At 38.7% G+C, this 27,454-nt stretch overlaps 1 protein-coding gene across 12 annotated transcripts in view; it reads right to left on the minus strand.

Moving 5' to 3' along the window:
• Window positions 1–27,454, minus strand: part of COL6A3 (collagen type VI alpha 3 chain) — a 233,859-nt gene that overhangs the window by 134,511 nt on the left and 71,894 nt on the right. For 7 of the 12 annotated variants that reach the window (XM_039326291.1, XM_039326295.1, XM_039326294.1 and 4 more), the window contains exon 1: window positions 11,906–12,316. The exons of 1 other annotated variant lie outside the window; for it this stretch is intronic. The gene's annotated coding sequence lies outside the window, so the exon portion shown is untranslated. Of the gene's footprint in view, window positions 1–11,905; window positions 12,318–27,454 lie in introns of those variants that run through there. 4 more of the 12 variants (XM_039326298.1, XM_039326297.1, XM_039326296.1 and 1 more) reach the window with 2 other exon arrangements.

The following is a 27,454-nucleotide window of genomic DNA, read 5'->3' on the forward strand; positions in this document are numbered from 1 at the left end:
TCCAACTGCTTACTTCTCTCCATGTGGATGTAGTGCCATCTGCTGCTGATGTTGTCTATTCCACTTTTTTTCTAGCTTACCATGGAGTAGGTTGTGGTCTACTTTATCAAATGCTTTACTGAAATCTAAGTGAACTGCGTCCACAGCATTTTGCTGGTCTACTAGTTTAGTCACTTTATCAAAGAATGAAATAAGATTGGTTTGGCATGATCTGTTTTAACAAACCCGTGCTGGCTACTGGTTATGATTTTGTTTTCTTCTAGTTGTTCACAGAACTGTTTTTTGATTATCTTTTCTAGGATCTTCCCAGGTATTGATGTTAAACTGATTGGTCTGTAGTTACCTGCATCCATTTTTTTTCCTTTCTTGAAGATGAGAACCATATCAGCCCTTTTCCAGTCCTTGGGTACTTCCCTGATGCTCCAGGATTTATGGAAGATGTGATATAATAGTAGTAGTAGTAGTAGTAATAGTAGTAGTAGTAGTAATAATAATAATAATAATAATAATAATAATAATAATAATAATAAAATAGCTGGGAAAGCAGATAACAATAAAACCTGGCAATGGCTAAGAGCAGGAAAATTGAAGAAAGAGACCGAGGGACTAATTCTGGCTGCACAAGACCAAGCCTTAAGGACAAATGCATATAAAGTCAAAATTGAGAAGACAGCAACAGACAGTAAGTGCCGCCTATGCAAAGAAGCTGAAGAAACAGTGGACCACTTGGTAAGCTGTTGCAAGAAGATCGCACAAACTGATTACAAGCAGCGGCATGACAAAGTAGCAACAATGGTGCATTGGAAGATCTGCAAAAAATATCATTTGCCTGTAAGCAAAAACTGGTGGGATCATAAAATAGAGAAAGTCATAGAAAATGATAAAATTAAACTGCTCTGGGACTTCAGAATTCAAACATACAAGCATCTGCAACATAACACCCCAGACTTAACAATTGTCAATAAGAAAGACAAAAAGTCTGGATAGTGGACGTGGCAGTGCCTGGAGACAGCAGAATAGACGAGAAAGAACTGGAGAAGATAACAAAATACAAAGACCTACAAATAGAAATAGAAAGACTGTGGCAAAAGCAAGCAAGGGTAGTACCAATAGTCATAGGCTCCTTGGTGCAATCCCAAAACAACTGGAGCACCACTTGAACACAATTGGCATTGACAAATTCGCTATTAGTCAATTGCAAAAGGCGGCCTTATTAGGAACTGCTTCCATCCTGCGACGATATCTGTAATACCATCAAACATCCATATCTGCCTATCCCAGGTCCTGGGTAAGGACTCGATAGGTAGACAAAATGCCAAATCCAGTCTGAACATCTGGCTGACTGTGCGATGATCGATAATAATAATAATAATAATAATAATAATAATAATAATAATAATAATAATAATAATAATAATAATAATAATAATAATAATAATAAAGTTGGAAGGGACCTTGGAGGTTATCTGGTCCAACCCCCTGCTCAGGCAGGAAACCCTATACCATTTCAGACAAATGGCTGTCTGTTCTTTTCTTAAAAACTTCCAGTGTTGGAGCATTCACCACCTCTGGAGGCAGGTTGTTCCACTCGTTAATTGTTCTAACTGTCAGGAAGTTTCTCCTTAGTTCTAGGTTGCTTCTCTCCTTGATTAGTTTCCATCCATTGCTTCTTGTCCTGCCTTCAGGTGCCTTGGAAAATAGCTTGACTCCCATTTCTTTGTGGCAGCCCCTGAGATATTGGAACACTGCTATTATGTCCCCCCTCGTCCTTCTCTTCATTAAACTAGACATACCCCATTCCAGCAGCCGTTCGTTATATGCTTAAGCCTCCAGTCTCCTAATCATCTTTGTTGCTCTTCTCTGTACTCTTTCTAGAATCTCAACATCTTTTTTACATCATGGTGACCAAAACTGGATGCAGTATTCCAAGTGTGGCCTTACCAAGGCATTGTAGAGTGGTATTAATACTTCACGTGATCTTGATTCTATATCTCTGTTAATGCAGTCTAGCACTGTGTTGGCTTTTTGGCAGCTGCAGCACACTGCTGGCTCATATTTAAGTGATTGTCCACTAGGACTCCGAGGTCCCTCTCACAGTTACTACTATTGAGCAAGGTACCCCTATACTATACCTGTACATTTGGTTTTTCTTGCCTAAGTGTAGAACCTTACTTTTTCACCATTGAATTTCATTTTGTTAGATAGCATCCAGTGTTCAAGTCTGTCCAGAGCCTCCTGTATCTTAAGCCTGTCTTCTGGAGTGTTGGCTATTCCTGCCAGCTTGGTGTCGTTTGCAAATTTGATGATTTCCCCATTGTGATCTACTTTATCAAATGCCTTACTGAAGTCCAAGTAAATTATATCCACAGCATTCCTCTGATCCACTAATTTTGTCAATTGGTCAAAGAATGCAATAAGATTTGTCTGGCATGATCTGTTTTTGACAAACCCATGTTGGCTTTTAGTAATGACTTTGTTTGCCTCTAGGTATTTGCTGATTCGTTGTTTGATTATCTTTTCCAAAATCTTCCCAGGTATTGAGGTCAGGCTGATAGGTCTGTAATTTCCTGGGTCCACATCTGCCAGCTCTTTCAGAATTCTGGGATGTAGTCTGTCAGGTCCTAGTGATTTATATTTGCCAAGGTTGGATAGGTGTTCTCTTACCATTTTCTTGCTTATTTTAATTTTTGTTTCTAGTGTTTTTTTGGGGGTATGTTGGGCTATAGTTTCTTTTTGTGTGAAGACTGATGCGAAGTATGAGTTAAGCAACTCTCCTTTCTCCCTGTTGCCTGTTATTTCCTTGCCATATTCTCTCTTTAGTGCACCTACAGTTTTGACTTTTTTCTTGTTATTAATATGTTGGAAGAAACTTTTTTTTATTATCCTTGATTTCTGTGCAAGTCTTTGTTCATTCTGAGCCTTTGCTTTCCTGACTTCATCTTTGCATGTTTTGGCTATCTGCTGATAATCAGTCTTAGTTACAGTATGTGCCCCTCTTTCCAGAGGGGTGGAGGGGGGCATGGAAAAGTTAACCATATACTCTGTAGGAAACCCTCAGATCTAGCTTTGCTTTTTCTGTAACTGCTTGGCTTTAGTATACTTTTGGCTAACCATGAGCCTAAGAGTCTTGCTTTCTAACTGACCAAGCTTGGACAACTGACACTTAACACTATCCCTGACCAGGAGGTTGTCTCTTGTAAATCCCATAGAAACTATGATTTCAACATTCGTGAGCCAGTTTAAGATTTCATGATCTTCATAATAATCATGTGTTATCTCGATTACTGGGACAATTCATAGTTCAGTATTTGGGTAGATATAATCATTTTCCAATAAAGTTTGCTTTTTTTCCCAATCTATTCTACCACCACCACTCTGGAGCCCATTGAGATGGGTTACATTGGAATTATATGGAATATGAGAAATTCCTGAATGTTGTGAGTATTTTCTGGAAATTTTACAGATATAGATTAGGGGTTTAATCCTCCATCTTGTCCTACCATTTGTCCTACCATCCACCTCAGATTTTGTGGCTGAGAACATGGGTAAGACTATCAAGGCAACTCTTGTTACCCCAGGATCATGACCTTTCTCCATTATGGTTAATATAAATTAGCTAAAGGGAACTGATTAGGTGAGTCCAAGAGTTAGTGAATGCAACATTGTATAAAAGAGTACCTTATGCTACTCTTCAGGTCTCAATGATGGTAACTTCTGGACTGATGAGGTAGCATAAGATACTCAGTGATGAATACTTTTTCTTAGCAAAATGATTGAGGAAGTGGTGTCATCCCTATTACAGCTACTTCGGAAGATGGATTTATTTATTGAAAAAATGTATATGGCTACTTATCTATCATCTTAATATCTAGACTCATTCCAGGCTTTGCTCCAGTCTAATTTTAGGGCAGAATTGATCTTGGTCAACCTAATGAATTCCATTTATCAGGAGGGGGACTTGATGAGAAGAACCCATAAGGCAATAATGCTACAGAAAGCTCTAGAAGACTTGACTTAGGCCTCCAAAGAGCTAAAATATAATATTAAGTTATAATGTTGCAAGAAGAGAAAATATTACATATATGACTGGAGATTCACCATTAACTGTTTTAATTGACTTTAAATGAAGCAAAATTTAATTATTGTACTGGTCTCAGCTCCTGCTTATGGGATGGGGAAAATCAGGACAGCAGTCCAAAGACAAGGGTGAGCAAAATTATGTACCTCTTCTCCATGAGGAGTAAGATTAGAAGATAATATAAGAAACTTTTCAAAGCTAGCTTGGCTTCCTAATGAATTATTCTCTGATTTGTTTTAATAAACAAATTTGTTTGTTAATAAACATGTTTTTTTAAAAATTACTGGCTTAAAACCAGAGTTAAAATTATCACATTCAGGTATAGGTCTGAGCTTCAGAAACCCAATAAACTGGAAGTTAGCCTGGAAGTTTAACAAAACTGTGCCTTACGTCTATTTCAACTTACCCTGCATGACTTTTTTCTTGTTCCTTTTTACTTAAACCAGATGGAGATAATGCACAGGATGAGAAAGCTGCTGTATCTGGTTCTGGTCTTGTGAGAAAGGAACTGTGCAGACATATGCGTAAACTACATTTAATATTCCCTCCCTAATTTGTTATATTATGAACTTTTATATCTTATATCTTATTTTTGGACTACCCACACAGATAGATATGTTATAGTTTTCACTGAATCAATGGAGTAGTATTAATAATACAAATACCACCACCAAAGGAATAGGAGTAGGGAAATTAATTCTGGGAATAAAACAAAATGAACATTATAAATACATAACTTGGTAGGGGGGGAAATAGGTCACATTGCCACATTTTACAGAATCCAGCAGTTGCTGGAGACTTATGGCTCTTTCGAGACATCATGTGACATGATATCTCCGTTCCCACCCTTTCTCCAATTCTGCAGAATATACAGAGGAATTAAAGGATCAGAATGACAGTCATTAATTCTATCCCTGTAAACTGAGCCAAAAATGTTAGTCTTGAAACTGCTGACTTGCATTTTTCTAGGTTAAATATGAATAAACAATACTCACTATGTATTTAAACAGATACACACAGTTTATCAAAAGAAAACAACAAACAAATCAAAATAGTTTATTCCAGAAAATGGATTCCAATAAGAATCTAAAATACTTGCTAAAAATAGAAAAAAGACATCCCTCAAACAAAGCAGAGGATTCTTAATACTTTCCAGACACGGGATAAAGACCATTCAGACAGGATCTGATCGAGGATAGCAGGAGGTTCAGGCACAGATTTTGGGAGGAATTTCTTTCCTTTGGGACAGCTATGAAGGATTCGGGAGCTGAGATCCAACTGAGAACAAGGATGACTTGATGGAAACCATTCCTGGGAGTTAAGTCCAAGGAAATTGTAGGACTACCACTTCTTCTTTCTCAGGCCTAGAAAGTTTGTAAGGAGTCTATGAATCACCAAGAGGAAAAGAACCGCACATAGATTGGCAGAAACTCTGTCCTAACTGAAAAATCCCACTGAAACCACTGGAATGATTTGAGTCATTCCAATTTTAGTCAAGAGCAATTGGACGTATAGCCAGGAAGTGATTTTTGGCCAGGAAGACTTTTCTCACCCAGGCAACTGATCGGGAAGAGAGTACAAGAGAAGACCTCAAGGCATTTGGCCTGGCTTTTCCAAATTAGTCATAACAGACATCTCCCCAAGTAAAAACTTTCCAAACTATTCACAGATTCTTCTTCACTTTTAAGTTTGTACTTTATTATTCTTTCTGTAACACACAGTTGATTCACTAAAATTATACATGGATTTGATGCTTTACCTCTTTCATTGTCCAACTAGACCTCAATAAAATTAGTCTTAGTTATGCAAAGGAAACTGTTATCCATTGGCATGAGAGAATCAGAATTCCTGCATCCACCTGGATCTAATTTTAATCTCAAGAAACAGCTTTCAATGTTCTCAAATGAAAATAACATTTGGTATCTCTCCACATACAGCTGGCTTACAGTCAGAGGTCCTCCTGGACTCACAGATTCTTTTTGAACAGCATGTGGAGACTAGGAAGGCCTTTGCACAATTTTAACTAGTATGTCAGTTGCAGACATGATCATATTAGCAGTGATGTTGGTTGCCCATGTAACATATTGACTGACAGTTTGCTTCTAGATGCAATTCAAGATGGTGCTTGCTATCTTTAAAGCTCAGAGCCTGATTATATTTGAAGTTACCATCTCCAGGTTGAATCTGCCTCTCCAGTGAAATCAGAAAGAAAAATATTGTTGAGGATCCCATAATCAAAGGAATGGCAACTACAGGGACTGTTGTGGGGCATCCTTAGCGATGGCTCCTCTCCTTTCTAACAGCCTCTCCCCTGATATTCAGATTAGTAATACAGTTATGTTACTCACAAAGATGGAACTTGGGACTGGGTTATTTAAGGAACCATCTTCTTCCAATTCAGTTGAGTATATTGGGGGTGCTGAGGGCCCTGTCAATCAAGGAATATCAGCTGGTAGGGATTAGGCTGTCTCCCCAGCAGTAAACCCTTCCCTCTGGAACATTTTTCCTCTGAGGATGATCCCAACTCCATTAGCCTTTCATAATGCTCTAAAGCAAGGGTCTCCAAATTTGACAACTTTAAAACTTGTGGATTTCAACTCCCAGAATTTCCCAATCAGCATTGCTAACTGAAGAATTCTGGGAGTTGAAGCCAATAAGTCTTAAAGTTGCCAAATTTGGACACCCTTGCTCTAAAGACCTAGCTCAGTGGTTCTCAACCTTTTTAATGCCGTGACCCCCAACCGGTCGTAAGTCGAGGACTACTCAACGGGTGCAGCACCGTTTGCAGACTGGGATTTTTGGCAGGTTCAGCAGGGCAGAGACAGCCTGGACAAGAGAGTCTATTCTATTGGTTTTCAAAAGCCAATAGAATAAAAGGGAGTAGCACAGCTAAGGAAAAGGGGGGGAAAAATGGCGGACTGCATTGTTTGGCGACCCCCATGAAATAGTCATTCGACCCCAAATGGGGTCCCGACCCACAGGTTGAGAACCACTGACCTAGCTATATGTATGAGCCTTGGACCCTGAAAGTGTTAGGGATCACATTACCTACTTGAACTGTTAATTTTTATGAAATCATGATAATTCTCTCTTGCCTATATGTATAATTTGTGTTTTTAGGGTTTTAATTGTGGTATTGTTTGCCACCCAGAGTCAACTGGATTTAGATGAATGACAATAGAAATGGAAAAGAAAGAAAGAAAGAAAGAAAGAAAGAAAGAAAGAAAGAAAGAAAGAAAGAAAGAAAGAAAGAAAGAAATAATTGTAATTGACACCCCAACTAATAGGGAGGCACAGAGTCTAGTTGAAGGGTTCTCCTTCCCACTTCCCTTTCTGAGCAGAGTGATATCAGGACCCTGGCTTTAGAGAGAATAGTGTTGTCTTCACAGTAGAAGGCAAGATAATGTCCATCCATCTCTCCTCTTGGAAAAGTTCATCTTTCCTCTGTTTCTGTTTCTGTTCACTGTCATAAAAACACTATTTCCTCTATACTCCAACATTCTCTCTTTAAAAATTTGAAATTTTGAAATTTTAAAATTGAAAGTGCTCCATCACTGGAGGGTTCTAAAAAGAGATTGACTTGTCTGGAATGGTCTAGGGCATTTTAGAGACCAAGTGCCCAAAAATTGGCCTCGCCCCTGCTCCATCCTCTGCCCTGCTGCCATTCCGCCCCCACCCTACCTGCCCACAGGGCCACTCACCACCTCCAGGGCCAGCCGCAGATTGCCCAGGCAGCCCAGCAGCGCCATGGCCACGCCCTCTGCCTGCGCCCCGTAACATCAACTGTGCATGATGGGGCATGAGGGCAGAGTCTTGTCTTCACTGCCTGGCTGCCATGTCCTTGGCTGTGCTGCTCCATGTGGGCCACACTCGGGGGTGACTCTCCTCCAGGGGGGCTGATGGTGAGGAGGGGGTCACAGGGAGAGGCAAGGCTGGGGCAACGGCAAGCATGCTCACAGAGAGGGCTACGAGTGCCGCCTCTGGCACCCATGCCATAGGTTCAATAACACTGGTCTAGGGTCTCTTTCTTGAGCAGAGGGTTAAACTAGAAGACCTCCAAGGTCCCTTCCAACTCTATTCTGTTCTCTTAATTCTGGCAGTAGTTGCTAGAACATCTACAGAAATGGTTTCTCTTACTCTTGACCATACTTTGTGATAGATAAATCATAACTGATCCTGCCAGCCAGGTTCCTTTTAAACAACAGTAAAAATCCTCCACAGAAGTTTAACACCAGAGCAGCAGAAAACAGGAAGCAGAGAAAACAATTTGGGAGGAAGCCAGAAGATTTTGTTCTAGGTCTTCTAAGCCAGACGGCCTATCTGTGAGCAAGCATTAGGTCCTCAAGGGCAGTTCCCCATCCTTGGTACAAGATCATGAAAACACTGACTCTGAACTATGCTGAATTATGAATCATAGCAGGAGCAAAGAAGTAGATGGGGCATTAGGTCCTATAAGCAAAACATCTTTTGTTGTTTCTTACTTCCTAAATGGGCCATTGTTGTGTCATACATCACCTATAAAGTTTAACAGAAAAGAAGCACATTCACCAACGTTCTCCCCCCAACATCACCACAATTCTATACCACAAATGGTGACTTGTTTACAAAGTAGAATAGAGCAGAAAGCCAAGTAGGGACATAAAAACAATTTAACAATGTCATGTAGGGACATAAAAACAATTAAATTACATCAACAAATTAAAGTTTCAATGGATCTAATTTAGAATGTTTTATTGAGTGCCTCACCATGTTTAGGATTCAGTTCCAAAAGACCTTCTGGAGGGCAAAGGAATGCAAAAACAGCATCTGTTTGTAACTCTTGAAAGTAGCTGGGTCTTTTCTTGGGTTTGCATGGCAGCTGCAGAAAGCAGAAACCCAGCAGTAGAAAAATCACTGCTGTTTTGAAGAGCTGCAAATGGATGGTCTGTTCAGGGTTCCTCACACTTTGAAGAACTTTTCTGAATTAATTCCAAAGTGCTGCATAGTTCTACCAAATACTCACAGAAATTGTCATATCACAAATGTCAGAGAGCATTGAATTTTCTAGTACCATATTCCATATAATTTCCAACATGTCACGGGTAAAGTAGAATAGGAAGATAGTAAGATAGATAGTAAGCATAAACTGTCATATCAAGAATGACTGCCCAGTTCTGCTGTTAATAGGACAATATTGGAAGAAGGAATCCTTGCCTATTTTACAAGAGTGGTTTTATAAAGTTTCGTATTTGGCAGAAATGGCAAAGATTTCGGCTTTTTTAAAGGAGCAATCTCAAGAGAAATTTTTTGCGGTATGGGAAAAATGGATAAATTTTATACAACATAATTTAGATATGGAAAAATATTATTTAGCCTTTTTATAACTTGTAATGATTGTTTTTTTTTCTTTCTTTCTTTCTTCTTCTGTATTATTATTTATATACTTTTCTATATATGTTTTATTTTTCGCCTACCTCTTTCTTTTTTCTTTCTCTCTCTCTTTTCTTTTTTCCTTTTTTCTTCTTCCTTTTTTTTTACGTATATTATTATTATATATATTATTATTATGATTTTTATTATTATTATTAATTATCTTATAAATTGTATACGTTATTTTTTAAAATTTGTTAAATAATCCTATACTCAGTTCTGGGAAGTCGGGGGGGGGGAGGGTGGGGTGGTTTGGGAGGGGGGGGTGGATGTTTATTTGTAAAATTTTTGAAAAAAATTCAATAAAAAAAAAAAAAAGAATGACTGCCCAGTTCTGTTATTGTCTATTGTGGAAAGTTCTGTTTAACACTCTAGCAGTTAATTTGCAACCATGAAATAGTTTTGCTAGCACAGCGCTTTTCTGCTTAACATCTTCTGGGTCAATTTCTCTCTCTTACAGTAGTCCATAGCATTATATATTGTGCTTTAAATACATAGTTTCAGTCACCCATAGCAGCCAATTTAGATCATACAGTATTATCTCCATCCTGTAAAATGGGCTGAAGCTGGCAGAGAAGTAAAAGCTATCTAGGCCCATACAAAAACATAAATGAGTTTGTTATCAAATAATTAAAGGTTACTTATATTTGCACATTAAATGTTACTTATGTTTGACATAGAATAATAAACATTCCAAATTTAAATCATCACTTTTTTAAAAAATGTAGCTATATGAACATATTTTTTGTTACTTCCCCACCCATTCCAAGTTCAAGATTTGCCATTTAATTACTAACATGTCCTTTTCAAAAATGTCTGCTTTGTAGAATGTAAATTTAGTTCAACTTCCTGGAAGTTTTAAATCCTTTATAAATAATAAAATGTAAAACTCTCTGCTGCTTTACTTGAAACATTAAGCATTCTTAACAAGAATGATAATGCAGAAATTGATCTAGAATAGCGCCTTTGAAAGCCACATTTCAGATTCCTTTCAGTATAATTGCAACTATTTCCAAAGATACCAATTTGCTTAATTTAACTTTTCAACTTGAATTACTTCACCAGAGAAACAAGAATCCATACTGTTGATCTTGCAGACTGTATCAGTTTCTTCCTCCTGCTCATCTTGGAAGTCTTTATTTATTAACCCCTGCAGAGCTGCCTGGTCTCTTCAATTCATTTTGCAACAAAAGAGGTACATTGCTGTATGACATGAAAGACTTGCATAGGAATTCTTTTCTCAGCAGCCCATTGTGAGACTGTGATTGTTTAAGATGGACACTGGCTATGTTTATAAGTATCTACCCTTTGAAATAAACATTTATTTGTGGTTCAACTGGAAGCATATGGGGGTGGGTCATCAGAGTAAAAAAAGGTGTGCAGGAAGATAAATGGTGTTCATCTGCCCAGGTGGCTGCCCAATACTCAGAAAACAGTCTACAGAGACCAAATTAATACCTGGATACATGTTCAACTTTGCATTTCCCCACTCTCCCTGATTGAAACTGAGCAATCTTTCCCAGAAAGGCAAGACATCGTTTCACTTTAGTTTATACTATGTTTATTCCATCTGCATACCTCCTGTATTTTCTCCTCCAACAAAAAATTGGGGGAGAGTGCAGCTTTGTTTCAAGATTTAATAGCTTTCCTGAAAAAAATGGAGTGTGCCATTTTCTGAGGTATCAAGCTACAAACTTGTTTACAGGATCTTTTCAGTACTGAATCTGGTACTGTCCTTTCTGAGAATCATCTCCCTTCACTCCTTTTAGTCCCAGTCATTTAGAAAAAATACAAGGAGAATACAAAAGATTAATTTAACTCAGCCATCTCTAGATTTATTTGCTGTATCTCTGGAGTCAATTCTACCATTTCTCATCAGCTCACACCCTCGCTTTCTGCCCACTCCCCATCATTCAAACAGAACTTTTCAAAGCACGGCAGCTAGCAAAATTAAGAAATATTATGGCTTTCTCTTGAAAGGACAGTAATAGAAAGGACAGTAATAGAAACTTCACCACAAACAGAATTGACCCCTTAAAACAGAGAATAAAGTTATAAGAGAGAAGACCCAAATCAATACATTCAGAAACAGGAGAAAAGAGGTACATTTCGATGCAGATGTAAGGATTTTTTCTGTCCCCCTCCCTCTCTCCTCAAACCATAAAGTCTCCAATGAGCACCTTCCCCCCCCCCACAACAATTAACTATCAGCTAATCTTTAGTACCCATTAAGACTGGGTTGAAGTTGACTGCCTTCTGTCAACTCAACAGATTGAACTGTTTGCCTCCCCCCCCCCCAGGCACTCTCTCCCGGTTGCTCCTACTACTTCAGTGTGCTCCATCTAGATAATAACCATAGAATTGACAGAGATTCTCAAATAAAAATCCTTTCTACAATAAAAAAAACAAAGTACTTACCCCTGAGTAAATGTAGAATTAAGAATTCCAGGACCTTATTGAAGGAATTATCTGCACATTAAACTCATCTTCTCGTTTTGCTAAACGTCCCTGGTTCCCCCTGGTGCTTTTCTCCACAGTGAAGGAGAGGAAGCTGGGATTCTAAACAGTAGGGTTTTTTTTTTTTTTTAAGACAAATCCCTCCAACTGGGTAGGCTCAGTGAAGAACTGAACTGCCTTTTGGTGGAAGAAACTCAAAACGGGATTGTCTCTAATATTACAATCAAGGCCTCCTCATTCACTAACCCAAACTGTAAATGAAAAGCAGATTTGCTCAAACAGCAAATGGTTGTTTCTGCTGACCCCTGTGTGCAAGATGATGTCAGAGTTTAGCATTGCCTCTGTTCTAATTTTACATGAGCTTTCTGCATGAAGTACCTCCTCCCAGTCACCTTTGAGGAAAGAACTAACATTTTCTGTTTTACACGTTGCCACAAAATGATGCATCAGTTGTTTTGGGGAGTAAAAAATGGAAAATGCAATTAATTTTTACACGTCACTTTTTAAATGCTAATTCTGAACTGTTTGCTTAACTGTAAATTCTGGAGTCTCTGTTTATGACACTCAAATAACACTCTCCTAATCCTATCTGAATTTTATATTTATAACATTGGAAGTGCACCTCTACCTGCTCTCCTGTTTGAAAAATATATGAATTTCAAAAAATATATAAAATACAGAACAACAAAAATGGAGGAGAGCGGATAAAAAATGGAAAAAGTTAAAAAGTGACCAAAAAATCAACAATCTTTTGACTTTCTTCAGTACAGATACAAAATATATAGTAAAGCACTCTAAGTTAAAACAAAAACACAAAATAATCATATAAAATATAAAGATTAAACAATCAAAATAATATTATGATTATATAACCAAAAAACTCTTATTCTATGATTAAACATAAGCATAAAAGTACACTAAAGATATCTATTAGCAAGAATAAAAATATACAATATTTCTGTAATCATAACAAATCTAATTGTAAAATCCTAAAATTAAAACTTCATTTTTATCTTTCTCAAGCAAGAAGTCCAAAAGTGATCTCCAAATAGAAACAAAACTAGAAATTTTTTTATCTTTTATCAAAATTTCATCATCTCTGTCAGTTTTGTTAATTTCAAAATCCACTCTTCAGTTGTGGGAATTTATGCATTGTCCATCATTGTGAATATAAAAGTTTCACCATTGTTGTCATATATAGAAACAAAATCCCATCTTTACTTCCGATGTGCTAATTCACAATAAAAGAAAAACTTCTAGTTTTAATTTTATATCCATTTTTAATATTTTCTGAATCAAACAACATATCTGAACCCAATAATTCTTGGTAGTCACATGTCCACGGATAGTAATAAAAGGTATTGTCACATTTATTACAATTTCCAACACTTATTTCATATTCTTTTATCCACCCTGACAATTTTTCAAGAGTTAAAAATATTAATGACATATCCTTTTATTAAAAAAAAACTTTAAAATTGTAATTCAATGAAAATTTAAATTCATTAATCCACATATTTTCCCATTGATTGTGTGTGATATTATATCCATTTAATCATACACTCTTTAACTTATTTATCCTCCAGATTTTTTTTTTTTTATCTTGAAAATTTTTATTTTTTTAAAAACATACAATCATTTATAAAAATACAATAAAATTTTAAAATAGAGAACCCCCCCTTACCCTCCCTCCCACCCCCACCCCTCCTCCCTTCACTTCCCAGAGCAGAATACAGGGTTAAGAAAAAAAAAGAAAAAGAAAATTATAATAATTAAAAAAAAAGAAAAAAAAGAGAAAGAAAAAAAATATCATAATTAACCTTTAACTCCATAACTTATAAAACAATTCTCTATAATATTTGATATTCATTCATAAAATAAATAAAACTTTTTAATTCCATATTTTTTCTGAATATAATCTATCCACCTTCCCCATACAGTAATATATCTTTCTTGTGTATGATCCTTTAAATAAGCAGAAATTTTTGCCATTTCTGCAAAACTAGATACTTTAAATATCCATTCTTCTAAAGTAGGCAAAGAATCTTTCTTCCAATATAGAACTACTAGTAACCTTGCTGCAGTTAATAAATTCAACATCAAAGTAGTTTCTTTTTCATTTAAGTCAACAAAAATACCAAGTAAAAATAGTTGAGGAGTAAACTTTATCTTCTTTCTAAAAATCTTTTGAATGTTCCACCAAATCATAATCCAAAAAGCCTTTACTTTTTTACAATTCCACCAAATATGAAAGTATGTCGCATCATTATTGCCACATCTCCAACATTTGGGCTGTATGTTGGAATACATACAAGATAATTTTTTAGGATCTAAATGCCATCTATAAAACATTTTATAAAAATTTTCTCTCAAATTTTGAGCTTGTGTAAATTTAACATTTCTTATCCAAATTATCTCCCATAAATCCAATGAGATCGGCTCCTGTATATTCTGAGCCCATTTAATCATACAATCTTTAACCAATTCTGTTTCCGAATCTAACTCTAATAAAACATTATATATTCTTTTTATATGAGCCGGACCTTGGTTTTTAATCTGAATAACCAATTGTCTATCTTCTAGTGTTATTCCCTCTTTCTTGTCTACAGTCCATCTATCCATTATTTGTAAATATTGAAACCATGACTGTAGAATATTTTGCTGCCTTAATACATCTAGGGATTTCAAATGCCAATTCGAACCAGAACAAATTAACAATTCTTTATATGAAATTTTATCAAAATTTGTCCCCTTAGAGGTTCCCTCAATTGCATGTCTGGGAATCCCCCAGATAGGTATTTTATAATTTAATCTATAATAATACTTCTTCCAAACACGAAGTAAGGCATTCCTCAAAATATGTGATTTAAAAGTCCGATCAACTTTCTTATTAAAAATTAAATATGCATGCCAACCATATATTAAATCCCAACCTTCCAAAAAAAGAATATCCATATTTGTTAAATTAAGCCAATCACTTAACCAAGTTAGGGCGGCTGCATCATAATATAATTTCAAATTGGGTGCCTTAAGTCCCCCTCTTTCTCGAGCATCCTGTAATATCTTAAATTTAACCCTTGGTTTCTTCCCGGCCCATATAAAATTATTGATACCCTTTTGCCATTCCTCCAAATTTGCCTCTTTTTTAAGAATAGGTATCATCTGAAACAAAAAAAGAAACTTTGGTAGAACATTCATTTTTACAGCTGAAATTCTCCCCAACAATGACAATTGCAATTTTTTCCAATCTATTAAATCCTTTTGGACTTTTGCCCATAGTGGTTCATAATTGTTCTTGTACAATTTTCCATTTGAAGCAGTTAGATATACTCCCAAGTATTTAACCTTTTTTACCATCTGAAAACCTGTGGCTTTAATCAAACTTTCCCTTTCTTTAACTGACATATTCTTAGATAATATCTTAGTCTTATAATTATTAACTTTAAAACCAGAAACATTCCCATACTGTGTTATAAGTTCTAATAAACCATCAATCGCCTGATTCGGCTGTTCCAAAATTAAAACCAAATCATCCGCAAATGCCCGCAATTTATACTCATTCTTCCTTATCTTTACACCCTTAACTAACTTCGATTCCCGAATCTGAATCAATAAAATTTCCAATGTTAAAACAAATAACAATGGGGATAATGGACATCCTTGTCTTGTCCCTTTTTGAATATTGAAATTCTCAGTCAATCCCCCATTTACAACAATTTGTGCAGATTGCTGCTGATATATAGCTTTAAGTGCATGTAAAAAATTATCCCCAAAATTCATTTTCTCTACCAAAGAAAATAAAAATTGCCAGTCCAATTGATCAAAAGCTTTTTCAGCGTCCAAAAAGATAAAAGCCACAGGAATCTGATTATTCTTATCCAAGTACTCAATTAAGTTAATAATTTGTCTAACATTATGTTTCATATATCTCCCTGTTATAAATCCTGCTTGATCACTATGAATCAAGTCTTTCATAACCTGCATTAATCTATTTGCCAAAATTTTTGTAAAGATCTTATAATCAACATTCAATAATGAAATTGGCCTATAATTCTTAGGCTCTGTAAGATCCTGATCTTCCTTCGGAATCAGTGATATAAAAGCTCTTTTCCAAGAAGGAGGAACTTGCATACCCAACAAAATACTATTAAAGAGTTCCTTTAGTGGCTCTATCATTTCTTCAGATAAAATCTTATAATACCTAGAAGTCAGTCCATCTGTTCCAGGAGACTTTCCAACCTTTAACTGCTTAATAGCTAAGCCAATTTCCTCCACAGTAATTAAACTATTCATCCCATTTTGTTGTTCCTCTGAAAGTCTAGGAAAATGTACTGATTGTAAATATTTATCTATATCCAAACCCCTTATATTATCACTTGAATATAATTTTGTGTAAAAGTCCAAAAAGCTTTTTTTAATCAAATCTTGCTGAAAAACCTCAGTACCTTTATATTTTACTTTCTCTATAATTCTAGCTTTCTGTTTCTTTCGTAACTGATAAGCCAACCACCTCCCAGGCTTATTCGCATTGCAAAAAGTATTATGTCTCATATACGACAGATTGGTAGCCACCTGATCTGCCATCAACATGTTAAATTGTTCCTTAAGCATCTTTATAGATACCTTTAAATTATTATCAGTAGGGTTAAGAACCAACTCTTGTTCTTTTGATTTGATCTCTTCTTCTATTTCTCTACGTCTTTGTGACCCTTTTTCCCTAAAAACTTTATTCAATTGAATCAAAATTCCCCTCATATATGCTTTACTAGCGTCCCACACCATAGACATCGATGTTCCCTTATTCATATTTATAGTAAAAAAGTCCTTTAAATGTTCTTTACACTTTTGTACGAACTCCTCCCGATTAAATAAGTTCTCATTCAATCTCCAGGATCTTCTATTCCCGTCTTCCGAATATAACTCCATCCACACCGGACTATGATCTGACAATGTTCTAGGAAAAATTTTCACCTTCCTCACTCTAGGGAGGAAGTCACTAGTAATCAAAAAAAAATCAATCCTTGAAAATGACTGGTGTCTATCAGAATAAAAGGTAAAGTCTCTATCACTTGTATTCCTTTCTCGCCAAATATCAATAAGCTCCAATTCTTCCTTCAAATCAAAGAAAGTCATAGGTAATTTAGTTTGAATAAAAGTTTTAGAGGAACTTCTTTTGTCTATAGTTGGGTCTAAAACCCCATTCCAGTCACCCATCAAAATTACCGATTTATAATCCAACTGAGATATCTTGCCATGCAGCAACTTATAAAATTGTTTCTGTTGTTGATTGGGAGCATATAGTCCAACAATAAGAACCTTTCGGCCTTGTAATAATAATTCCACAAAAAGATATCTTCCTTCAGAATCAGCCTCAATTAGTTTAGCTGAAAAAGTTTTCTTCACATAAATTACCACTCCCCCTTTTTTCCCAGGGGCTGGAGCAGTAAAATATGTGCCCAGACAGGAATTCATCAAAAATTTAGAATCCTTTAAAGTTATATGAGTCTCCTGCAAACATATCAAATCATTATTATGTTGTTTCAAATAATGAAAAATCTTTCTTCGTTTCTGGGGCACGTTTAAGCCATTAACATTCCAGGTCAGGAACCTGACCATCCCCACCGGCCTGGAGCCTCTGGAGCATGGCCTGCAGATCTGCTGTCGAAGATCTTTTTGGTCTTGCCCCTCCCACAGGCTCTGTAACAACCAAACTTTCACCACTCTTCTGCAACTGCTCTTTTTCTTTACGTTTATGGGCAGCTCATGTCATCCTTTGCTCTTTTATGTCAGAATTCGGTGCAGCTTGTTCCATAACCATCATTGATGAGGCTCCTGCCATAAGAGACTCTTCCGTCATCCTTATTTGTGGAGGTGGTGACAATCTTGCTTTTAAGATAGACTGATAAAAATCTCTTGCTTTGGAAACAGTAGTTAATCTGTGACGTATCCCTTCATAATTTACTATTATTCCTCTTGGAATCTCCCATCTGAACTGAATTTGACGATGTTTCAACTCATCAGACAAGAAAGTAAAATCTTTTCTGGCTCTTAAACTTTTTGGAGGTATCTCTTTTAAAATTATCACGTCTTGATCAGCAATTTGAAACTTTTGTTTGTAAAAAGCCTGTATAATTTCATTACGGATAGATCTTCTAGAAAAATAAATAACCACATCTCTTGGTAGATTTCTCTGTCTAGCAACCCGTGAATTAACTCTAAAAATTTTTTCTATCTCATTCTCAATTATTTCAGGCCGCCAACCAATATTAGGAGCAATATCTTTCACAATAAGCATCTTTAAGTCTTCCTGAGGGTTCTCCCTCAGGCCTCTGATACGCAATGCGTGTTCCATCTCCCTATATTGTGAAATGATTTGTTCATCCTGTGTAATTTCTATCTTGTTCTCTACCTCCTGCATTCTAAATTCCATCCTTGATGCATTTTCAGTAATCTTTTCCATCTGGTCATCAATCCTTTCTATGTGCAGGGCTAGGCCCTGAAAGGCCAGAAGGATATGGTCTCTTACTTGTTTATTCTTTTTCTCCAATAATTCTTCTGTATTAGCCCTCTCTGCAATTATAAGATCTTTTACCTCCTCCTTAATATCCAAGGCATGCTGTTTTAAAGCATCTTGTAAATCATTAAGAGAAATTGCAGGAGGAGGAGGAGAAGGTGGAGGTGATTTTGGTTTCTGAGATGCAGGCTGAGGCATTGGAGAAGAAATAGGAACCTTAGGGGCGGGAGGCAGACGTTTTGAAGCCATTTTCTTAAGTTCCAAGAAGAAAGATTCTTATTGAAAAAAAAAAAGGGCACAGTTCTTTTAAGTGTTCTTAAAAAAAAGAGAAAAAAAAATAGAGAAAAAAAGAGGAAAGAATAAAAGCCAAATTCTTACTTCTGTATTTAAAGAGTTAATCTGTATCCAGGTTTTACTCTGTAATGCAAATCAGGCAAGAAAGACGATCGCCATTTTAGTTTTCACTTTCCCTTTCTTCTAAAGGGAAAGTGAACAAAAGAAAAGGAAGAGGAAACTTGCTGAAGTTAAAGGCACCATCAAACTTAAGCACAGTCTCTCCTGGTCTGCTCCGTCTGCTTTCAAATACTCACAAGCAGCTGGAAAAAAAAAGCAGATGTGGAAGCGGCAACTTGCTTCATCCCAAAAACTTCGGAATGAAGTCTCCCTGGAACGCGGAGTTGCTCAGGCTCCGAGGGAGCTCTACCCTCCGATCCCCAAAATAACAGGAATCCAGGGGAGCTCTTACCTCTACCTGAGAGCTCTCCTCCTCCCTTTTTCCCAGGGAGGAGATTCAAGCCGCGGGACAGCTGATTGTCAAAGTCCCGTGGCTTTTACACGCACCAGGAACGGGCGGCTTTGTAAAACGCCGCCATTCGTCATCCGCTGGAACCACCGGAAGTCGCCTCCAGATTTATTTTTAATAAAGATTTATATACTTTGGCAATTAGATGTTTGTACATAAATCGCTTTCAAAGTCTATTCGGCGCTGCTTTCAATGAAGTGGCACCCCTTTACCTTTGGCTTCGGAGGAATCCTGTTGTGATGTTCTTCTAACATGGCATGGAAGGGTTCATGCCAGCCTGATGTCCGAAGATAGGTGGCTTTCTCAAAGAAGGCCTGCCTTGGTGTCTCCACCCTTGACATTCAGAAAAGAGGGGATTTGCAGCATGCTCACTTGAACCAAACATTTTGGATAGATAAGTTTTATTTTCCAGCATTTTGTCTTGCATCCTGACTAGGAGTCTAGACATCTCTTCTCTATCCAGAATAGAATACATTACTTGAACTGGCACATTAGTTTCATGGATTATAACACTCTAGAACAGGGCTTTTCAACCTTTTCACAGATTGTACCACTTTTAGGACATGACAATATTCGAATACCACCAAGGTATTAGCAAGGTGTCAAAAACTTGATGACTAAAAAAAGGGGGGGGGATTTTCGGCTTTACTGGTTAGATTTATTTGTTGTTATAGAAATGGCTAGTTTATAATATTATGGAAAAGTAAAAAGTTGAGATTTAATGTTAATGCTTCCTTCCTACTGCAACAGTGGAACTCAGAAGTCAATGTCATTTCTTTTCTTTTTCCATTCTCCCCCTCACTTTCCCTTTTTCTCTCACCCTTCGCTCACAACCTCCCCCCACCCTTTGCTAGCAAAAGCTCCAGCTTATTCTCTTATCTACAAAAAAGAAATAAAATTGGGAAAAGTATTATAAAAATTTTGGACTTAAAAAACTTTAAATGTCATCAGTGACATCTTGTGGCAAAGTCTGGTATTACAATTTGTTATTTCCTAAAAGAGTTTTGGCTCAAAGCCCAGACCTTAGATAAGACTCTTCTGACCTTGGTACCACCTATGAGAAACTCAGCTGTAAGAGAACAGCTGGGCAGCATAATTGACCTACTTGAACTGTGAATGTAAACCTTTACTGACTTTCAGAGTTCTTTGTGGGGAATTGCCTTCCTATCTCTTTATTTGAAGAATATTGGCTACTATATGAGATGATGAAATACCTATAAAATCTTGTTTAACAAATGATTTCTACTATAAAGACTATTTATAAATATGTGAAAGAGATGGATGAAGACCAGGAAAAGATTCTTTCCATGTTGAAAGCAATACATGAAACCATTATTTCAGCTTGTGAAAAAATAAGATGTTACAGAAAAGAACAAGATGCCACCTTCTATATACAAACCCAAATTCTGACTACAACTAAAGAACTAACAATGCAGAAGGTAACAGAAGAAGTAGAACAATCAAATACTAAGACAGAGGACTCAATTGACCAACAAACAGAGTCAATGGAATATCCAGAAAAGGGACTGACAATACTGAAAATGGAAAAGACTTTCTATATAAAACAGAAGAAATTTGAGGAGCAAGAAGAAGAACAGACTGAATGGAAGATAAATATGCCAGGACAATTATGGGGATTTGGAATAATAGGGAGATGATTTAAGGAATACAAATGGGCTAGCCCTTCCAAAAAATGACAAATAAATTCTATCTCTTATTCCAAACAATATGTATAATAATAATAGAGGGAGTTCTATTTGATGATTTAAAAATGTTGACATGAAAGGCTAGTTGGCAAAGAAAGAAAGCCAGAATAAGGCTGAAGAAAATTGGGGTTTTGATTTATTAGAGGGGATTGCATATTACTAATTAGAGAGTCAAAGAGAGAAGTTGAGATAGGGGAAATTTTGGTCACTAAATTTAAAATATTTGGAAATTAGTCAAAAATAAGGATGCTATTTGTTTAATACTTAAAAATTAGACCCAAAAGGAAAAAAATATTATGAATATGTTTGATTTATTGATTAACTCAGACAATCTATATATATAATGGGCTTTGATTTATTAAAAGGGATACTGTATTATTAACTAGACTGCGTGTCGGCAATCCACAGCTCTGGAGCTCTATGTGGCTCTTTCAGCTTTCTACTCTGGCTCCCAGTCCTCCTCTGGCATTTGCAGAGAGAGAGAGATCTTCTGCTCGCCTGACCAGCTGGCTTCATGCTGTTCTCCAACAAGCTGACAAGCTTATTGGGCAGGCTCCTTGCCCTTGCTGCATCTCCACAGAAAGCAGGAAGCAGCAGCTCTCTCTCCCTCTCCCTCCCTCCCTCTCTCTCTCTCTCTCTCTCTCTCTCTCTCTCTCTCTCTCTCTCTCACACACACACACACACACACACACACACACACTTTTACTTACTTAGTGGGGGAAGAGGACTGGCAGACCAAGGGCAGGAGAGAGCCAGCCCAATAAGAATGTGTGTCAGCCTGTTGGAGAACAGTGTGAGGCCAGTTGGCCAGGTGAGCAGAAGATTGGAGAGAGGGAGAGAGGGGGGGAGAGAGGAAAGAGAGAGAGTGAGAAAGAGTGAGAGGAGAGGGAGAGGAAAAAGAGAGAGAGGAAAGAGAGAGGGAGGGAGGGAGAGGAAACAGAGAGAGAGGGAGAAAGAGAGAGAAAGAGAGGGGGGAGAGAGTGTAAGAAACCACTTCAATCCACATCTTAAGAAAGCAGAACTCTTGGAAACGGTCTCTTCCAACAGGAACTTTTATCAAGAGAAATTGATAGCAGGCACGCTAGACAGGATCTGAGGGATTTCCTTACAAATCGATGTTTTAAAATCTCCTAAGTAACCCCCACCCCACAGTTCTTCTGGGTGATTCAAACCAGCAGATTTCTAGGTGTTAAATCCAGGAAAGATAACATCAATCTGGTTCCACTGTGCATGATCATTCAACAGCTCTTCACACCTTATTTTGATGACAGATAAATAAACCAGATCCGGAGGCTGTATCTTTTCACACACACACACACACACACACACACACACACACACACACACACACACACCTTTTTTTCTAGCTGGCCAGTAAGTAGGAGAAGTTCAGAGGGGCATAGGATAAAAGGCAAATGGTTACATTGTGATGGTTAGCATACCTGAAAGCAAATAAACAAAAGGTTACTTTGTAGTGAATAGAGCAAGTGAACGTAATAAAGCCCGCATGCATACCCCCTCCCCCTTAGGAGTATGGCAGGATCCAGGAGAGGGTAAGAATTGGTTTTATATCAGAAAAGATAGATAGAAAGGAAATATAACTGGATTCTGACATCCTGCCCCCCCCCTTAAAAATAAGAGAGATCCACCTATAAAGAAAACAAAACAGGTATAAAAGTTAGTCTGGCTTGTTAGGATACTCTGTATGAAACTTCTTTAACAGCTTTGGGGCTCTGATATGACGTTTATGGACCCACTCGTTTTGTGAGGCAGGGAAGTGTTTCCAGGCAACTAGGTACTGAGTCGCTCCATGATATCTCCTAGAGTCTAGGATTTCCTTTATTTCAAAGTGTTGTTCACCCTCCACCATGATTGGAGGTGGAGGGATTTTTGGCCGTAACAATGACTGATGGTCTCTTTTCAGCAAGCTGCAATGAAAAATTAGGTGTATTTGCCTGAGATTTTTGGGTAATTCTAATTCTACTGTTACTGTGTTTATGATTCTTTTAATTGGAAAAGGCCCTATATATTTTGGTCCAAGTTTTTTACAGGGTTGTAGGGACTTTAGGTATTTTGTAGATAAGTACACCATTTCTCCTATAATGAATGGTGTAGGCTCAACCCTTTTTTTATCGTCTTGTGCTTTGTATGCCTGCCTAGCTTCATCTAGTGCTTTTCTAACTATTGGCCAGGTGTTTTGTAATTGTTCTATCCATTCTTTCAGTGATGGGATCGCCGGTTCCTTTAGGGTTAATTCTGGAATGGAGTTGAAATTTGACCAGTGGCTATTTGAAAAGGAGTGTAACTTGTGCTGGAGTGGACTGAATTATTGTAGGCAACTTCTGCGAACGGGAGTAAGTCTGCCTAATCGGACTGCAGGAAACTAAGAAAATATCTTAAATATTGCTCAAATACTGAGTGACACCGTTCTGTTTGTCCATCCCCTTGTGGATGATGGCTAGATATCAGTCCCTGAGTGGTCCCTAAGAGAGATAAAAATTCCTTCCAAAATGCAGACGTAAATTACACTCCCCTATCAGATGATGATGAGTTGGGCTGAGGGATTTGCCACTGGTTGTAATAGCCCTGGCGATTTCCCTTGCAACCTCTTTGCAGATGCACATGTTGGGCAGCTGGCAACATAACTTTCTATGTCCTTTTTTATTGATGGCCACCAAAATTGCCGTTTAATTAAGTGTAAAGTTTTTACAAATCCAAAATGCCCTGCTGATTTTGTATCATGGCAAAGCTGCATGAAAGTGATTCTTTGGGTTGTTGGTATATATAACTTTTCCCCTACCCAAGGCCACCCATCTCTCATTGTGCACACATTTTTGTTTTTCTGGAACCATTCATCTGTTTCCAAACTTTTTCTGAATTCAATTCCAGTTTGGCTGTCCAGTTGTGGTTTTAATTTGGCTTGGGTTCTTGTGGTTACTGGTGCTGCCAGTTGTGACTCTGCCATTATTGGTCTAGAGTCTGTGGTTCGTTATATTGAGGCATGCGATATAGTGCATCTGCCAGGAAGTTCTTTCTTCCTGGTAAATGTTTGAGCTTAAATTGGAACTGGTGAAAATGCTGGGACCAGCGGGCTTGTTTGGGATTGAGTTTCCTGGACGTTTTCAGGGCTTCCAAATTTTTGTGGTCAGTCCACACCTGGAAGGGAATTTTGTTGCCTTCAAGGAACTGGCGCCACGTGAGTAATGTATCCTGTATGCCTCTTTCTCCCATACCGGCCAGCGCTGTTCCGTTTCCGTGAGTTTCTTGGATGTATATGCACAGGGTTGCAATACCCCTTCATCGTTTTCTTGTAATAGTACAGCCCCCACTGCCACATCACTTGCATCCACCCGTATTATGAAGGGCTTATCCATGTCTGGGTGTCTTAGTACTGGTTTGGCAGAAAAAAGTCTCTTTAATCTCTCAAACGCTGCTTGGCACTCCATTGTCCATGTTAGTGGCTGGCTAGGTTTTACTGAGGATGCTCCCTTCATTTTTAGTAACTTCGTGAGGGGCAGGGCTATCTGGGCAAATGAGGGGATGAATTGGCAGTAAAAATTTGTGAAGCCCAGGAAACTTTGTAGTTGCTTTCTTGTGCGGGATGGTGCCCATTCTAATACTGCTCTGACCTTGGGTCCATTTCAATGCCCTGTGGAGATATGCGATAACCTAGATAGTCTATCCTTTCCTGATGGAATTCGCTTTTCGAGAGTTTGGCATATAGGTGGGCGGCTTGCAGTTTCTTTAAAACTGCTCTGACTAGGTTGACATTTTCCTCTTTTGTTTCGATGAAGATAAGAATGTCGTCTAAGTAAACCAGGACCCCCTTAAATAGGTGGTCCCTTAGAACATCATTGATTAATTGCATAAATGCTGTGGGGTCCCCTTGTAATCCAAATGGCAAGACTTTTAATTGGTAGCACCCCATGGGGCAGTTTAATGCAGTCTTCCATTCATCCCCTTCCTTAATTCTCACGCGACAGTAAGCTTCCCTTAGGTCTAGTTTAGAAAATATTTTCCCTTTCCAGAGGTGTGACAACATGTCCTTCATGAGGGCAGAGGGTATAGGTTGCTTTCACTGATTGTATTCAGGGCCCTATAATCCACGCATAAGAATAAAGAGACATCCTTCTTCTCTCTAAAGAGGACCAGGAATGCCACTTTAAGCTTGGCTGGCTCAATGAACCCCCTTTCTAGGTTTTTCTTTATGAATCTTTCCATTTCCTCCTTCTCCTTTGGGCTCATGGAATATAATCTGGGCTTTGGGAGTTTTGCCCCAGGCTTGAATTCAATGGCACAGTCTGTGGGTCGGTGGGGGGGGGGAGCTCATCTGCCCTCTCCTCACTGAAAACCTCAGCAAGGTCTCTGTATTCCTCTGGTATTTCTGTTAGTCCCTTTTCCTCTCCCATGGATGCTTTTTCTGTTCTTGATTCTGGTAGCCCCCCTTGGGATTTTAAGTCCATAGGGTCCCCCTTCTGGAATTTGATTTCTGCCATCCTCCAATTCACCCAGGAGTTCCATTTTTTTTAACCATTCAATCCCTAGGATCATTGGGCATTCCATGCCTGGGGTCACCACAAATGTTATGTCTTCCTCAAGTTTGCCCAGGGAGAGGTATATTAGTAAAGTGGCTAGGGTAGCTGGCAACCCCCCTGCTATGGACCCATCTAACTGGCCAAATGAGATTGGTTGTTCCAGTTTCCTCGACGGAATGCCCAGATTCCCCACTAGTGTCGGGCTAATGAGGCAGCGGGTGCAGCCAGAGTCTATTAAGGCTTTCACCTTCACGGCTTCGGGCATGGGGGGAATTAATATAGTCACTGTCTTGAGGATGGGTGCGATCCGTCCACTTACCAGGGGTTCGCCCTCTGAGCTGTCATCTGAGGCGTCCACTGGCCCTGTGGTGTAGGCTGGAGTTCTTTCCCCCTGATGAGCAGATGTGGGGGATTCCACAGCCTCCATCATTCTCATGGCAGGTTCTTTTGGCTTAACTGGAGACTTTCCGGATTGGCTGGCCGGTGATCTGTCTGGGTTGTGCTGGGGGGCTTTTGAGTGACATTCTACAGTCTGATGCCCTTCTCTTCCGCACTTGAAACACCCCATTTGCTTCTTGGCCGTAGCCGATGGTTTTACTGGTTTGCGTGTCAACTCAGGCGGTGAGCGGCTCCATTGTTTTCCTCAGCAGTGCCTCTTCTCTGCTTCCTCTGCCAAGATGTACCAGTCCTCATGTTGGTGTGGGTCCCCTTGGGGCAGGCAAGCATCATATAGGTCATAATTTAATCCATCTTTGAAATGGCTAAAGTGGATGTCTTCTGGCTAGTTCAGTTTGCTGGCAATGGCTCGGAATTCTTGCGTATATTTGGCTACCGGGCATTTGCCTTGCCTCATCGTTTTTATCCTTTCGCGGGCTTTGCGATCAGTCAGGGGGTCCTCAAATTGCCTTCTCAGAGAGGACATGAAACAGTTGAAGTCATTGAGCTCTGGGGCATTGGAGTCGTGCAAGTTCACCACCCAATATGCGGCCAGCCCGTCCAGGGCAGATTGTATGATCCGGATAGGGGCTTTGTCACTGGGGATGTCCCACCCATATTCCTCCATGTAGCTGAGGACTTGGGTTAGGAAAAACCCCAAGTGTGTTGGTTCCCTCTTAAATTTCCCATCCAGTGGCGGGAGTCTTTGAATGGACCGGTGCCTTCGTTGTCAGTGGTAGTGTCTTCCATCCAGATCGCCATCTGTGGGTCGGCAGGTAGTGAGGACTACTGGATCAGCAGATGTCCTTGGGGCTGCAGGTTCCACTTCCCCCTCTGTGTCTCTCCCTTTGCAGCTCCAGGAGCTAGGGTGGCCATAGGGCTCAGAATTCTCCTCTCCTAGGGAGCTGAAAGTTCTCTTCATCAGGTCGATAACTTTCTCTAGGATCCAGCCCGAGTACGGTGCCCAGCTCCCTTCCTCTTCACTTGCATGCAGGGATTTCTCCATCTCCTGCTTCCATTCTGGTTGGTTTCCCCCCTCCCCCGTCTCAGGGTCACCTTCCTTGATTTCTTTTTCCACTCGCCTTTCTTTCCAATGCCCATTCACCACTGAGGTTTGTGGTCCCGTGTCTCCACCACCTCTTCTCCTGAGGAATCTGACCTCTCAGATCCCAACATCTGGCAGGGTTTCAGTTGGGGCAGTGGCTCCCTTTCTGGGGAGTTTTCTACCTTCCTTGCTCCGCTGTCTGACATGGTAATTTTTGCAAAGTCCCCCAGCAAGGTTCTCCCTTTCTGGTGGACTAATTTTGCAGGTCCTGTCTAATGTAAGGACCCACCCCACTTTGCATCTTAAGAAGACAGAACTCTTGGAACATTTCTTCCAACAGGCATCCTTTATTAAGAGAAAACGGTTGCAGGCATTCTAGACAGGACCTGGGGCCCAAGCCCTATGGTTCAAGATTTTAAGGGGTCCCCAGCAGCCCCACCCACCCCACCATCTTTCCAGCGACAATCCCAGGC

This window comes from Crotalus tigris, unplaced genomic scaffold, assembly GCF_016545835.1.
Source record: "Crotalus tigris isolate CLP2741 ecotype Arizona unplaced genomic scaffold, ASM1654583v1 scf7180000024340.7048381, whole genome shotgun sequence".
In the NCBI taxonomy this organism is placed as follows: Eukaryota; Metazoa; Chordata; class Lepidosauria; order Squamata; family Viperidae; genus Crotalus; species Crotalus tigris.